The 15,144-nt window shown below is 45.0% G+C and overlaps 1 protein-coding gene across 3 annotated transcripts in view; it reads right to left on the bottom strand.

Annotated features, from left to right (window-relative positions):
• Window positions 1-15,144, bottom strand: part of KYNU (kynureninase) — a 940,604-nt gene that overhangs the window by 771,211 nt on the left and 154,249 nt on the right. The window lies entirely within an intron of this gene.

Here is a 15,144-nt window from a genome sequence, read left to right as displayed (position 1 = left end):
TCTTAGGGCATGATTGTGAGTTTGGCGTCTGGGATACTCCTTTACAAATGGAAAGGAGTATCCCATCCACAATATCACAAGTTCTATTGGGTAAAATAGAATTGTAATAAGGTGGACAAGATGTCCTTCACATTTGTGCCGAAGTAGCTCATCTGCCAAACTTGTAATAGGGCATTAGCCTGCAGACTTATGGCTGTGTGTGTGCTCATAACCACCAGAAATGGTGAGTTTTGTCTGCACCATAAGTGGGAGTGGTGGTCATGAAGGCTTTGTAAGTGATGCCATAGGTTTTAAAAATCACCAAGGTTTTGGCTATAAATATAAGCAAGACCAAATTCCTTGTCCTTAACCCCCCCAAGAAATCCGTCGCCCCCCCTGTTTTAGACTCTATCCCTCTGGAAAGAGTCAAAGAATTTGATTACCTGGGAATACGTCTGTGTGACTCAATGAGTTGGAAGGCACACCACCAAAAGGTGTTTCTGACTCATAAAAGGGTCACAGGAGCCTTGCTCAAGGAACAACGAGCCTCTTCCTTGAAACCAATTGGGGCAGTGCTAGATATCTATAGAGCAAGGGTTGTAAGCGCAGCTCTATATGGTGCAGAACTGTGGGGCACGCAGAGAGTCGATACCCTGGCCCATCTTGAAAACAACTTTCATAAAGATCTGATGAGGCTACCCCACAGCACTCCTACAATCCCCCTCCTGCTGGATACAGGTACTCGCCCAATTTGTGAACAAGCAAAACTACGCCCCCTGCTACTTTGGACCCGGATATGGAATGTCCCAGAGTTGTGTAGTTACGCTGATGCCCTAAAAGATCTGTTGTCCCTTCCAGGTTGCAATAAGGTACCCTGGTTCAGGGAGGTTAAACGACTGCTCTATGAGCTGGGTTTAGGAGATGCCTGGGTTAACAAAACAGCACCGCCCAAGCAGTTCCTAAAGAACGTTTACTGGTTATGGGTAAAAAACAACAGAATGCGTAATTCCAACCATTGCAAATCTGTTGCTCAGTTCTTACTAGTTAAGGAACTCCCCATCAGGGAACCCTACCTGGACTTAATTCACAACTCCGGAGACAGATCACTATACTTCAAATTCAGGGTGGGTGTTCTCCCCCTAGGATTGTTTACTTCCTCATGGAATCCTCCTTTCCAAACTGTCCCGTTTTGTCCGTTTTGTGATTCAAGGGTTGAGTCTGTCGCCCACCTTTTGTTTGAGTGCAGTGTCTATGCAGCTCCTAGATTGAAATGGCTAAAGCCCTTGTGTAGGAGTCTAGGAACAAGATCACATCTAGAAGCCCTACGTATATTGCGCTCTGATGCCCGCCCATTCTTCGCATGCTCCATGGCAAAATTTCTAGGCTGGGCATGGCGTATAAGAACTTCAAGGAAGCTGTTGATCCCGTAATGTCCCTTTTTGTGATCTGCATCATACTCTAGCGTATAAATCTTGAAGGATTCTTAAATGTGTAAGTTGTGTCTCACTGTTTTTACTACGATTTCCTACGGTATTTTATAATATGTGTTTCTGCAATGTTTTTATTTGATGTTTTGTACTGCTTTTATGATATGTACCGTATCGAAATAAAGCTATTACTACTACTAAAAAAAAAATCATGCATACAATACTGTAAAAATAGTTACTTTGCAAGATAACCTTCAATTTGTATGTGTAGATGAAAAACACAGTTCTTACAAGTCAGTAGTTCCGTCAGGGGCTACGACGATCCTGCAAATAACAGATTTTAACGGTTCCTGGCTGAACGCGCCAGAACGGGCCGGCTAAAGTGTCGACAGACTCATAGACAGTACCTTTCTGTTGCAGCCGACACATTAGTACGGGTTGGTTGGGGCAACCATCACAGTTGTGATGTGAAGTGAAAGCGGGGCTGCACATGGTGCCCTCATGGTGCGGTGCAGGCAGTTGCATGGTGACAGTAATCCCATGCCATCGGTGAGGCCAAGGCTTGCGATGCGGAGTGAGGCGGTGCTCGATGTGGTGCTGGCAGGTTATGTTGCAGTCAATGTAGCCCGTCGATGTTCAGGTTAGACAGCAATGGTGTCGGTGACATCTGGTAAGAGTGAAGCAAGGCGGAGTGCAGTACCCACAGGACGCAGTGCAAGCAACGGCTCAGTGACAGTCGCCCAGTGGCAGTGGTGAGACCAAGTATGCAGTGCAAAGTGCAGCGGTGCCTTCTCCAGTGCCCTCAGGACTCAGAACCAGTAACAGACTCAGTGGCAGAATTTTCTGCTTTTCTCCTCTGAAACCAGAGGTTCCAAATGACAAAGCCCAGAAGGTTGGTGACGTCTTGGCTGTTTCTGAGACTTCTTGAACAGAAGGCAAGTTCTACCTCAAACCCTTGGAGATACTTTGTCAAGAAGGATACACACACAGTTACTCTCCTTGGCAGAAATAGCTACTGAAGGCCAACCCCAGGAAGCACACAGCAAAGGGGCAGTATTTCTCCCCCAGCTTCTCCCAGCTATTCTCCTCGGCAGAGGTTCCTCTTCAATTCCAAAAGTGATCTAAAGTTCAGGGGTCTGGGCCCCACTTTTTATAGTACAAAATCCTTTGTTCTCTGGAGGCACAGAGTGTCTGTGCTCAGAAAAAACAGTTCTGTCCTCCCCGACCCAGCTTCCTGTCAGTAAGTGGAGACAACATTGTCCAAGGTAGAGCAGACCTATTCAGGTGTGAAGAAAATCTCCTCCCCCTACTCTGAATGCAGCCCAGGTCTATTCAGCCCAGCCCTGACTCACTCTGGAAAGGCAAGACACACTTCAGCTGCCCAAGTGGCTGCAAGCACAGAATGCACATCCCCAGCCCCTGTCACTCCAAAGTCTGACAGTCAATACACAAACCTAGCAGAGGCACACAGGATGGCTAAGCAAGAAAATACCTACTTTCTAAAAGTGGTATTTTCAAACACAGAATGTAAAAAACATCCTTACTAAAAGATGCATCTTTAGAATTTGAATTTAGGCATACAAAACTCAATTTTCCTAATGTGTTCCCATGGGCAGTTATACTTATAAGACGGTATAAGTAAACTCCCCATTCTATCCTATGGGACAGATAGCCCTTCAATAGTGAAAAACGAAAGTATTTCACTATCTGAACATGCCGTACACACCAGAGCTTGTCTTACCTTTCACATACACTGCCCCCTGCCCAAAAGGGTACCTTGGGCCTACCTTAGGGGTGACTCACTTCTAAGAAAAGGGAAGGTTAGGGCCTGGCAAGTGGGTGCACTTGCCAGGTCGGCATGGCAGTATGAACTGCACACAGGTACTGCAATGACAGGCCTGACACCATTTTGCCAAGCCGCTGCTGTGGGTGGCACGATCTCTGCTGTAAGCACACTAGCAGCATTTTGTTTACTGGCCCTGGGCACACATTGTGCACTGTACTAGGGACTTAGCAGTAAATCACATAAGCTAATTGTGGACACACTAATCCCTACCAGCAATTTACAATCGGAGCACTTGCACTTTGGCACTGAACATCAATCGCAAAGTGCCCAAAGCATCTAGACTAGCACCAACGAAGTCAAACACACAGTAAAACACAGGAGGCAAAGGCAAAAAATACAGGAGAAACACGACGAGGATGCCAGGTCTTGCAAATTCAAAAAGGCATTGGTAGACCCCCTACTCTAGAAAGGACCCAAAAGTATTTCTGCACCCAGGAGCCAGATTAAGAGGTTAACCCCATCACATCTTGGTGCCTTTTCTTAGTGGGCATTAGGCCCAGCCACTCAAGTTAAGTTCCATTTTGATTGGGATAAGTGTGTGAATGCTGTGTGGTATGAATTTAATGAATCCTCTCAGATTCTGAAACTATTCTTCACAGAAATTAGCAGAAAAGTCATGATTTTACCCAAAGTATGTGTTTGCAGGCCTTTGCGGGTTAGAAAACATTGGTGGATCAAGGCAAACCACACCATACTGTACCCCCCCCCCCCCCCCAGGATGTCTAGTTCACAAACATGTTTGACTTGGGTGTCTTTCCCATGGTAGAATAGTAATAAGATTTCAAAGCTTTCCCTCTAAGACATGTGATTAAAATACCTGATTTGGTTTGAAGGGCTGTCTGGGCAGGAATACATAATAGGATCCATGCAAGTCACACTGTTTTGGACTCTCCTACTTGTCTAGTTTTTAGAAATGTCTAGGTATAGTGCGTTTCCTTGGATGACGGCTTTGCCACGGATACTAATATCACAGTTTCTCACATCGCCAGAATCTGTCAATTTTCACAGACAATTCCTAATATCTCCATGTTGAATTTTGGGACCTTTTCTTTTTGTTGGCGATAGGAAGAGATGGACAAGTAGGGGATCATTTTGTATTGGATGGAAACACAGAAAAGTAGAACATTTATTATAATCAGCTGAATTTTTCTCTATTTTTGTGGTGCAGATATAAGCCAGTGTGTAAGAACGAACACATTTTGCACAAAGCTCCCTGAATCACGAGCATGTGTAACTCAAAATTCAGAGGTTTCCAAATACTGAGTATTCTAAACTCAGTATATTATTCACATTAAAAAAATATATGTTTCCTTCATGCTCATTTTTAATATTATATAATCTGAATTGTTGCCTGGTTTGTACACAATAAAAAATTATAATGAGCTACAGCTCTGAATATCATGTGTTTCGAATAACTAACAAAATCTATATATTCCCGTGACCAAACAGGTCTGAGTGGTGTAGTGCTATATTGTGTTTGCAAATTTGCTATATGGACAAAACATTACACAGGAAAAATGTCACCAATTGCTTTTCTGTCCTACTTATTTTCGTTATTTTTTTATTTCAACTATTGGTTTGTGAAGGACGTGGCCCTTAGGGGTTACTTACAACCACCTGCTAAGCCTTCCCAAGAATGAAGAGTTGGTCAGACAGTAGAGAATACAAATAGTGTATTAGCAATACTCTGCAGAGGAGTCCATCATGACCTGCACCCTAAGATGACTGCCGAGGTACTGGCCCCCCAACAGCCTACAGTGGTTAATCATTCCTCTCGTGAAGCCCCAAACAGCGCCCCAAACTACCGGCCTGAGCCGAACATGAACAAAGAGGCACGGTAGGATGAGCTAACACCTGCCAGATGGGTACACGTTATCAAGGCCTCAAGGCCACGGTGCTGGGTCTCAGCATCTCCTAACGTGGGAACAGAAACTACACATTCTGTGAGGGCAGAATAGCCTATCCTTTAGCAAGTCAGAAAACAGCCTTGAGGAGCTGAGAAAATATTAACTAAATGCAGTGTTCTGATGAGGCAAGCTACATGAGCAATGAGGTCTAGCCCGAGCACAGTCTAAGCGGCCTAATAGGGATTACTAAATGCAAAATGGAGTCACACTTGCTAACGGAAGCTTGCACATTACGGGGATAACTCAGTGGGTTGCAAACCATGAACACAAATGTCGTCTATTTAGCCACCCACTGCAAACCTAATATAGCATGAAACAAGTGCATTGCACAAATGGGGATTTCAAACCTAACATTTGTTTGGGAAAACCAGGAGCAATCTACTCCAATGTCCCCCTGTTGAATTTGGATGTTTATATAGTTTTCAGAAATGTGTACCTTTCTGGGTTTTCCTATGGATTTCATACCTTTTTCCACCACAAACTGCAAGCAGGTAAAAAACAAAGACACATAAAAAATAAACTATTGTTTATGACAAAAACTGGTAAAAAAAAGTATTTGATTTAACAACTTGGCATGTTCCTGAGTGTTTGGAAGATGGTGATCTTAGCACAGCAAACCTTTCTTGCACAGCACTCACCTCCATTTTTCAACAAAATATAGAATGTTGATATATTTTGGGTACTTTGTGAGACCCCTATAGAAGGAATCTACTAACTGAGGGAACGTTTAAAATCCTCAAAATCTGGGAAATAAGTATATCATTTGACATGAATATCATTTGTGGAAAAAGGTCATGCAGATCTAAGTGTTTAATGTCTCTAACATCAACAAAAATAGCTCAGCACTTGGTTGGAAAAAGCCTCAGCAAGCTATGGACTTAAGAAAATGCACAAAGATGGCTATTTTGTTTTTCAGCACAAGGCCACAACTTAAACAAGATAGCTCAGAGGCAAAGCCACACAACAGAAGGCTTGTTCGCTGCTAATTTTGCATATTTTGCCATGTGGTAATCGGAAGGACACAGGCACTGAAGCAAAAGTTATTGTGGGTTGGCGGCCAATCTGAAGCAGGAATGTTCCCCCTGCCCCATGATGCTAAAAGCTATATGCTAAAAAGTGATATGAGAATCTATGTCTTTCAGGGGATTGCATTACTGACCCTGGGAGAGTTGCCAAATACTTCAAGCACTCCCATTGACAGTGTTTCAGTCATATGACTCTATGGTGCAAGGACCTCTGTTGTTGAGTCCCAAGACTTCTCTGCAGCATGTGTAAAAGTAGAAAAATGACTCACACATATTATTCAGTTAAAAATAAAATGCTTTTTTATGAAAATAGCAAAGTTAACATTGAATTAATGCAAATATTAGCACATGTTATGGAAACTCTGTACTGGCATTGACAATGTGAACAGTGAATTTAAATGAACACATTTAAATGAATGTAATTATATGAGAGTACCATCTGGAGAAGTTTTAAAGGTGTTGCATTGCATTATTGTGAAATATTTTTGTTTTCATTATGGTAGTGACACCCTGTGAAAACAAGAAGTAATGGCTTATGATAACTACACCCCATTATGCTGTGCATAATATATGTTGGCTGTAAAGTAGTTTTAGGGGTAAGGGCATTCTAGGGATGTGAACTGTTGAGAGTATCATTCTATTTTTTCCACCTATGGATTTATATATATTTGTAAATGACTGGGTAGTATTGAGTAGTGTGTGTGTAATAGGGTACTTTTCTAACTAACTGGAAAATTGCAGTACTAGCCAAAAATACCTCGTCTGAATCGGCATTGGAATGTTCGACCTACCTTGAGAGAGTCACGTGCTACAAGTAGGTTCTTGGTAAATAGTAAATAGAAGATTGTGGACTTATTACTTGTGACAGACCCATATCCTTCCCAACTCAAAAGTGACTTGTTTTTAATACAAGTGGTGTTTGTAGAATGCCCTCATTGATGTAGGACTATATTGCTGGTTTTATTTTGCAGTGGGGTCCTATTTCATCTTTGACTGTAAAAGATGTATACATGAGTTTTTGTGAGTGTGTCTATCAGTTCTGAAGCCTTGTGATTTATCTGTCCCTGTGGGCATTTTAGCCAGGATGCATCGATGAGTGACTCCACTTTTCCATGTTTTCTTTTAAAGCTTTTCTTCTTGGACCAAAATGAGCATTTTGGACTTGTTCCATATTTCATCTCATTGACTGTAGTGTTATGTGCAAACTGTGTTGTTTACGTCTTGTGAAGTTTGCAAGCCTACACAAGTGAGTATATGAAGAGATTGTTAGAGTAATTTACAGTTTGGTGTATTGGGAGTACTGCTTTCAATTGGAAGAGCTTCCACACAGCTCCACCATCTGCGCCTCTGACTTTGCGTGCTCCATTTTCTTCCTGGACGCTTTCTTCTGGCACTTCTTGTGCCTGTAGTGTCGCTTGCGATTATGTCCATGTAGCCGGAGGAGCTAGTGATGCAATCTCCTCTCCAGTGGTCGTGTTGGGCAGCCACGGATGGTGCTCACTCTGCACCAGTCTCTATTGTGCTGTTGGTGTGGAGGGATACCTTGTGACGTTGCTGTCTGTCTGATCTTCCCTCTTTGCTGCTTGTGTTGGTATGGCACCAGGCTGGGCTGGAGAATCTTCAGGCTTTGTGGGGCCCTTGGGGATGTGCAACTGTCTTTCTTCGTTGACAGTCAAGGCAGCGCTCAGGGCCTGTGGTGCATTCATCATCCTCCCTGGCTGTGTCATTTCTGCTGTTAGCGTGTGTCACAGGAGTGCTGTGTTTACAGTCGTGCTCTTGCTGCAGTGAGTGCCGCCATCTGGCTTGAGCGGACAGTATGTGTCCTGAGGTGCTTTAGACTCCTTGGGGTCTTTAGCTACGCCATGTGAGTGTACTTGGATTCCTGGCAGCTCTGCAGTCATGGCATCTGTGACTTTCCAATGGCCATCAGAGGGGATTCTCGTCTCTCTTGCGTCTTCATGGGCAGAGTGCTCTTTTCACTTGTTGCTGCTCATCTACAGCGGAACCTTGGGGATGGGTGCCGGTCAGTGCGTCCCTGGACTGACGTCTGCACAGCCCTCCTGTTCCTGTAACTACCCCAGGTGGTGGAAAGGTTTGTGCGGTGGTGGCACTTTGACAGGTATCGGTGCTGTGCTGTTTTGTAGATCAAAGTGGGCTTGTGGCTGGTGTCAGGCAACAAGGCTAGTCTTACGATGTAGAGACGTGCTTCGCATTGCAGACTGTGGGCTTTCCTTGACGACGGTGCTGTAGGCTACCCCCAGGTGGCACTATGGGCACTCTTCCCTGCCACAGCAGCATTCCTTATCATGCAGGCTGGCTTTGGGAGGTTGCGAGTGTGAAAGTGTACCCTTGTGGTGTGTTCCCTTGCTTTGGGTGCCGTGCACCTGGTGGCCACTAGATGGCAGGGCTGCGCTTCAAAATCACAGGCCCCGGCAGTTTGTCTTGGAACTGTGGGTCTCAGCCAACACGGAGATATAGGCAGTGCGGTGTTTTGTTGATGCTGCCGGCCTCATCTGGAGTCTTTGTGCTGGCGGTGAACACTGCAGTCACTAGTTGGTCCCTGGCTGTGTCACACTGCCCAAGGCTGCAGGCTTTCCATGTCATGTGCGCTCTGTGCAGCCTGGGGGTCACTACTTCTGGTTTGCAGAGGATGTGCATGCTACATGGTGAGCAATTGCGAGTGCGAGACCGGCTTGGATCTGTCTGTCGACTTCAGTCTGCAGCGTGGCATGCAGGTGAACTCCGCTGAAGTTTGCGGCTCATTCAGGCTGACCTACATCGAGTCCAGGTGCGGAGCTCCCGGCCGGGGCTAGGTGGTGCTGACGGTGCTTGTAATGTGCAGTGCAGCAGTGTCCTCGTTAAACGCAGGCCATGTAGGTCTGACGCTGCATGCTGGAGCTTGCTCCATGGATACAGGTGAGGCCGGGGTCCTTTGCTGGGAGCAAGGCACTGCTGGCAGTGCTAGGGGAAGATGCACTCACTGGCAGGTATGGGCACAATGTAGGTGGCAGACCGCTTCCCCTGACTTCAGTCTCCGGGGCGGTGTGGTCATGTGGCCGCTCAGTGGCACTGCCTTCTGGCTCACCTCTTCATCTGCTTCAGCGGCCCCTCAACCACATTAAGCATGGGTGGATTTTGTGGATCCACGATCCGCGAATTTGCGGATTTGCATATTCGCGGATCCGCAAAATCCGCGAATTTGCAGATTCGCAGATTTTGCAGATTTTTTAAATGGGGGGGGTCTTCTGTGTGAGTTTAAGTGCCTCTTGTGTGTATAAATGGTCAGAGACCGATCAGAGCAGCAGATGAAGAGAAAGAAGCTCCTGGTCACAGGAACAGCACGAGGATTGCGCTCGTGAAAGTCAAGGATACAAAGGCCTCTGTCCAGCATCACAGCTGATTTTCGACTGTAGATTTGGGAAGAAGGCACACCTGCCCAGCCTCGATGATGCTCACGATTGTTTTTGGGCTGATGAATGAGTCACTGAATTTGAGCTTCAACTAGTTCCAGCGACCATGTGTGTGTTACTATGCAATCGCCCCGAAGGGCGCAGGGGTCCCTTGAGTGAGCTGTCCATCATAGTGGGTAAATGGCGGGAAGACGGTGCACACCATAAGTGTGTGAGCGGGGCCAAACGGGCGGGGCTTCCATGCGAGTTCACATGCCTCTTGTGTGTATAAAAGGTCAGAGACCGATCAGAGCAGCAGATCAAGAGAAAGAAGCTCCTGGTCACAGGAACAGCACGAGGATTGCGCTCATGAAAGTCAAGGATGCAAAGGCCTCTATCCAGCATCACAGCTGATTTTCGACGGTAGATTTGGGAAGAAGGCACACCTGCCCAGCCTCGACAACGCTCACGATTGTTTTTGGGCTGATGAATGAGTCACTGAATTTGAGCTTCAACTAGTTCCAGCGACCATGTGTGTATTACTATGCAATCGCACCGATGTGCACAGGGGTCCCTTGAGTGAGCTGCAGCTGTCCATCATCCTGTAACTATTTTAGGATGGCGCCGGCAAGCTGCCAGCCCCATCCTAAAATAGTTACTAAATTAGCTTTATCAAAAAGCACTAATAGATAAATGAAGCAGGTGCTCGAGCACCTGCTTTATTTTATGTATTAGTGCTTCCTGTTGAAGCTAACTTAGTAACTATTTTAGGATGGCGCTGGCAGCTTGCCGGCGCCATCCTAAAATAGTTACAACACAACTTCAAGCTTGAAGGCTTGAACTTTTGCCCCCCGGATCCGCCGCTCGCGGATTTGCGGATTTTCGGTAAATTTGCGGGAGTTCACAGATTGCTGATTTACCGAAAATCCGCAAAATCCGCGAGCGGAACGGATTTTGCGCTCACACCTAAACCACATGCGGCACATTGTGATTTACAGGGCTGTGGGGCTGCGAAGGCGGCCGCCTGGGTGCCGCTGCAGGCATATGTCCAGTGTTGTATCAGGGAGGTGTTTGGCGCTCTCCTGGGACAAGGGGGGTTGCTGGGAACAGTCTCCCCACCCTTTTCACTCAGTGTGGATACTGCTGGCTGGACAGCCTGCGAACGCTACCAGGCTTGTAGAGATTGCGACCGACCTCTAGTTGTTGGAAAGTCTGGCACCAGGGTTGCAGCCGCGGCAGTGTGTGACCGTCTACGGGCGCCTGTCTAGACTTCCCCCATGATGCTTGTTCAGGCAGTCAGTGTCCGTCTACCTCTACCGCATGGCCACGGTCGTCGTGCTGGCAAGGGGGCATGTGGGTGCCACAGTGCAAGCAAAGCTGATCCCCTCGTGCCAGGAGGTGGTGTCTGGGTGACCCGGGGCTCAATCCTCACCGCAGTTACGGTACCCTGAGAACGGCACGACAGGGGATGGGGACTGCTGTGCGTCGGGCTTATTCCATGGCTCCCCCCCAAAGGATGATAGCAGCTGAGCAGCGGGCATGCGGGGTCAGCTACCCCCCTCGTCGCCAATGTGGTGTTGCGCCTCAGGCCCACATGCCGAGAAAGGACAGACACAGACGGCCAGTAGTATGGTGCGAAAACTGGCCCAGGACACGTGCGCCCGGCCCCTTTTCTTGACAGGGTCACCTACCTGGTGACGCCTGTGGTGGGTGGGTGTCTAGTGTGGGTTACATCCGCAGTGGAACACTAGAATGTATCCAGTCAGATACTACAGTAACCTCACTAGATATCCATGCCCACGTCCTCCAAGTGTAGAATGTACATCTTGTGCATGAAGAAAATCATTGGCTCCGACGTAAAGGAGGAAAACTCCCTTCATGCCTACATCATACATTCTATATTTTCAATAAAAACTGCTGCTTAAGGAGATTATTCCTAAAAAACAAGAAACTGCTGTACAGTTGCCTCACGACCTTCCCTCCCCGGTGGGGATCCCCTAGTATGGGGTGTTTCTTCCAACTGTAAGGTGGCTAATATTTAGTAATGTGTTCTATTGTTTTTTGTATATGTATTGACTTATTTGTTGAACTTCTTTATTTTACTTGTTTTGCTTTTTACTCGGTGTTTTCATACACTTTGCCATTCACGTATTTGCTCGATTTATGTCAGTGGCCCATTTTAATTTCTCGCAATTATTTTTCATATGTCACGCTTTTTTTTCTGTTGCCTGGTCATTTTTTAACTTGGAACTTGTGTAGCGTACCTATTTGTATGTGTTGTTTGTAAATAGCTTTTTCAGTGACATTCGTTTTATTCCAAGGAGAACCACAACAGTGAATCGATTTTCAACTGGTCTTAATTGGTTCGGTTAAGCTTCCATTGAGCTTGCAGGAACAACAGCAAAAGCTCATTGTGAAATGAAAAAATAACATTGCTCTAAAAAAAGTTGCTAGTGTAATTTATATAACCCTTCTGACTTGTCTGGTGCTGATCGTTCTCTATTTATCATCGTATTTTTATGCACTAGAAAAGCGATTACACTTTCGTCTATAATTTTTTCAAGTGCTACATTTTATCATTTAGCATAGTTTCTGAGAATCTCATTAACTTCGGGACAAAATGCGCACTTTTTGTTTGTTTCCTGTTGTATTATGAACAGAATACGAACCAATTCTCCCTTCTGAATTGAATCAAATATTTACTTCATAATTCTTTTATGAGCAACAGAAACAACTGGTCAATGAGTTTTCTTTTTTATTTTGCTCTACAATAACTACCGGCATGATGTGGAATCTTGTGAAATGTTATTTTGGGACAGAAAGATGTAAACCTAATTTAGAAACACAAGTCTGAGAAACAGTTCACTGTGTGAAACTTAGGTTTGTGCGTAACACAATATTTTTGCACACATTTGCCTGCTTCATACGGATTTTGTCAAAAATTTATGGATTTCCATGGAACCATACTTTTCATTAAACAGTTCATTTCTTTCTTTCCGGTCACTCACATGATATTCAAGTTGTTCGTTCACTATGTTTATCGCAATCGTGTGAAACATTGACAGTCTACAGTTTACGGAAACCTTGGAATTAATCTGATTATTGTATGTTATTAAATATAGTTAAAGTCAACAATCTGATGCTGTACAGAAACTCAGAAATTTCTAAACAGACACATTTGATCTGCATCTAACTCGGCATCTAAAGATTTGCTAGAATGCAGCTAAAGTGTGAGTTTTGTTTGCAACTATGTATGTATAGATGTACTGTTTGATTAAGACCATCCCAATCACTTACAGCATACAAATAGTAATAGGATTATAATTTAAAAGACCATAAGTTAAAATACAATACAATGCTGATATGAACATATGTCTAAAATGTATAAAGAGTCAGTAATTATTGGTGTACTAATTAATGAGCCTAGTTTTTAAAATCAACTCCATCATACATACAACATTACTTTCGACAATGATAACATTACCACATAACCTTTTCCTATAATGTCAAACTTGTGATGGAGTATACCAAAATAAATCTCACAGAGGAATTATACCTATATTTGAGCAAATAATCTCAACATTGTCTAGCAACAGAATCATAACTGATACAATTTAATGCATGGACACTCATCGAAAGAATATGAAAAAAAGTAGTTCCTAGAATGTGAGCTATGGCAGCATATAACCCATTCAATCAATAGGACAGCAGAGATAGCTTGCTCCAGAGGAATGACAAACACAGGAAGCTTCCAGGAAAACTATTGAAGCAAATGAGTGACAAGCAAGTGAACTAATGGTAACCAATGTGCTTACTCTAAGCGCACTAAGTTTTTGGTCTTTCGACAACAGACAAGATGAAACCTAAAAACGTATTTTCAGAACAGAATAGTACATTTTATATTTATTTTGTGTGTATTCTACTCAGAGGACTTGGAATCTATTATTTATGGCCGTCTATTGCCTCCCTATGGATTATCTAGTTAACCCATCAGAAACTTGGACCCTTGTCTTGAACATTTGTAAATGTAATCTGAAATATGTTATTGTGTCATAAGTATTTGGATATGTAACCTGTAAATACATGCCTGTAGGAGAGTAGGGTCTGCTATCCTATGGTCACCCCAATTTTTGCTTTTTGCTTCACTGGTTTTCAACTTAATGTGGCTGTGGGCCTGCTAATCAGACCCACAGCCTGCTGTTCTCTCTTTAAATTCACATACATGTACTATAGGTACATAATCCAATTGGAACTGGACACCTTGTCAGCCCCTGTACCATGCACTATAGGTGCTCAGGGCATAGGTGCATCCAAGCCCTACCAGGGGCTGCAGCATATCTTTTGCCACCCCTGGCTGGTACTTAAATCAACACAACTGGCTGATCACTCAGCTGGGGCAAGGTGGTGTAATCACCCCTTGCTTAGATATAGTATGCCTATATTTAAACCTATATCTGGACACTATATATACCTATAAGTCACTCCTATGGCAGGCCTTAACTATCCTGGAGGCAGAGTGCTTGGTTTTATGTGAGATGGTGCTCTAGCATGAGCTGAGCCTGTATGCAGCTGCCGGGACCAACTCCCTTAGCTGTTCCGGGATAATGCCATACCATGTACTCTAAGTGCATTATAATCCTCGCGGTTATGTGCTAACTTTGGTTTGGCTTTATCAAAGCATGCCGTGTTTGGTGTCATACATTTTGGAATACTACCCCCTCGCCAGTCCTGGCGACGGGGGTAGCATTCCACCCTTCTAGAGGGAGAAGACATGTTACTTTACTGAAAACGCGGTTAATCCTAACCAGAGCCTCAACATCACAAAATGGATGCTGCTGCCCCGACATAGGTCTGACCTCCTGCTGCTGACCGAAACTTGGCAGAGGAGGCCTGGACAAAGGGTTTCCTGTCGCGGGGAGGTACTACACCACCCCAGACAGGAGATAGGGAATAGGAGCAGGGAGGACTGAAAGAAACTAGACACTGCCTGGGGCGCACAAGGTGTCCCCGGGCAAATTCCAGTCAATCCGGTTCTGGGGCACTCCAGCCCCAGTCCCAGCACAACCCTGGACAAAGGGAAAGGGGTGTAACCACCCCCTTCCTGGGTCCCACCCATAGGAGGGACCTAGCAGGTAATCCAGCCCCCCAGTTTGGAATAAAGGTGGGAGCAGTGCCAACGCATATCAGATTATCCTGACTGAAACTTATGAAACAAAACTCTGGACCCTTCGACATCCTACTGGACGTAGAAAACTGAAGAATCTCCCTTGTGGTCAAGGAGTGACCACCCTGTGCAAACAGGCACCATCCAGCACATCACCATTTGCTTTGTTACAGTTCTTGCCAAAACTCAAGCAACAGAGATAAACAAGACCCAACATTCCTGCCTGCCAAGAGCCCGATCCACAGTCCCAGCGAATCTGAGACCCGTGGAGGTGACCTGAAGCGTGGGGCCGGCCATCTTGGAAAAAACACAAAGTGCTGACCGTGCAGCTCCCGAGGATTCCTTGAAGCTGTGCATTGAAATTTGGGAAGCCCTAGCCCTGAGCAGTTTTGGCATTGAAGCTCACT

This window comes from Lissotriton vulgaris, chromosome 2_1 (assembly GCF_964263255.1).
Source record: "Lissotriton vulgaris chromosome 2_1, aLisVul1.2, whole genome shotgun sequence".
Classification (NCBI taxonomy): Eukaryota; Metazoa; Chordata; class Amphibia; order Caudata; family Salamandridae; genus Lissotriton; species Lissotriton vulgaris.
The sequence above is the reverse complement of the archived record's forward strand: the minus strand, read 5'-3'. Positions and strand labels throughout refer to the sequence as shown.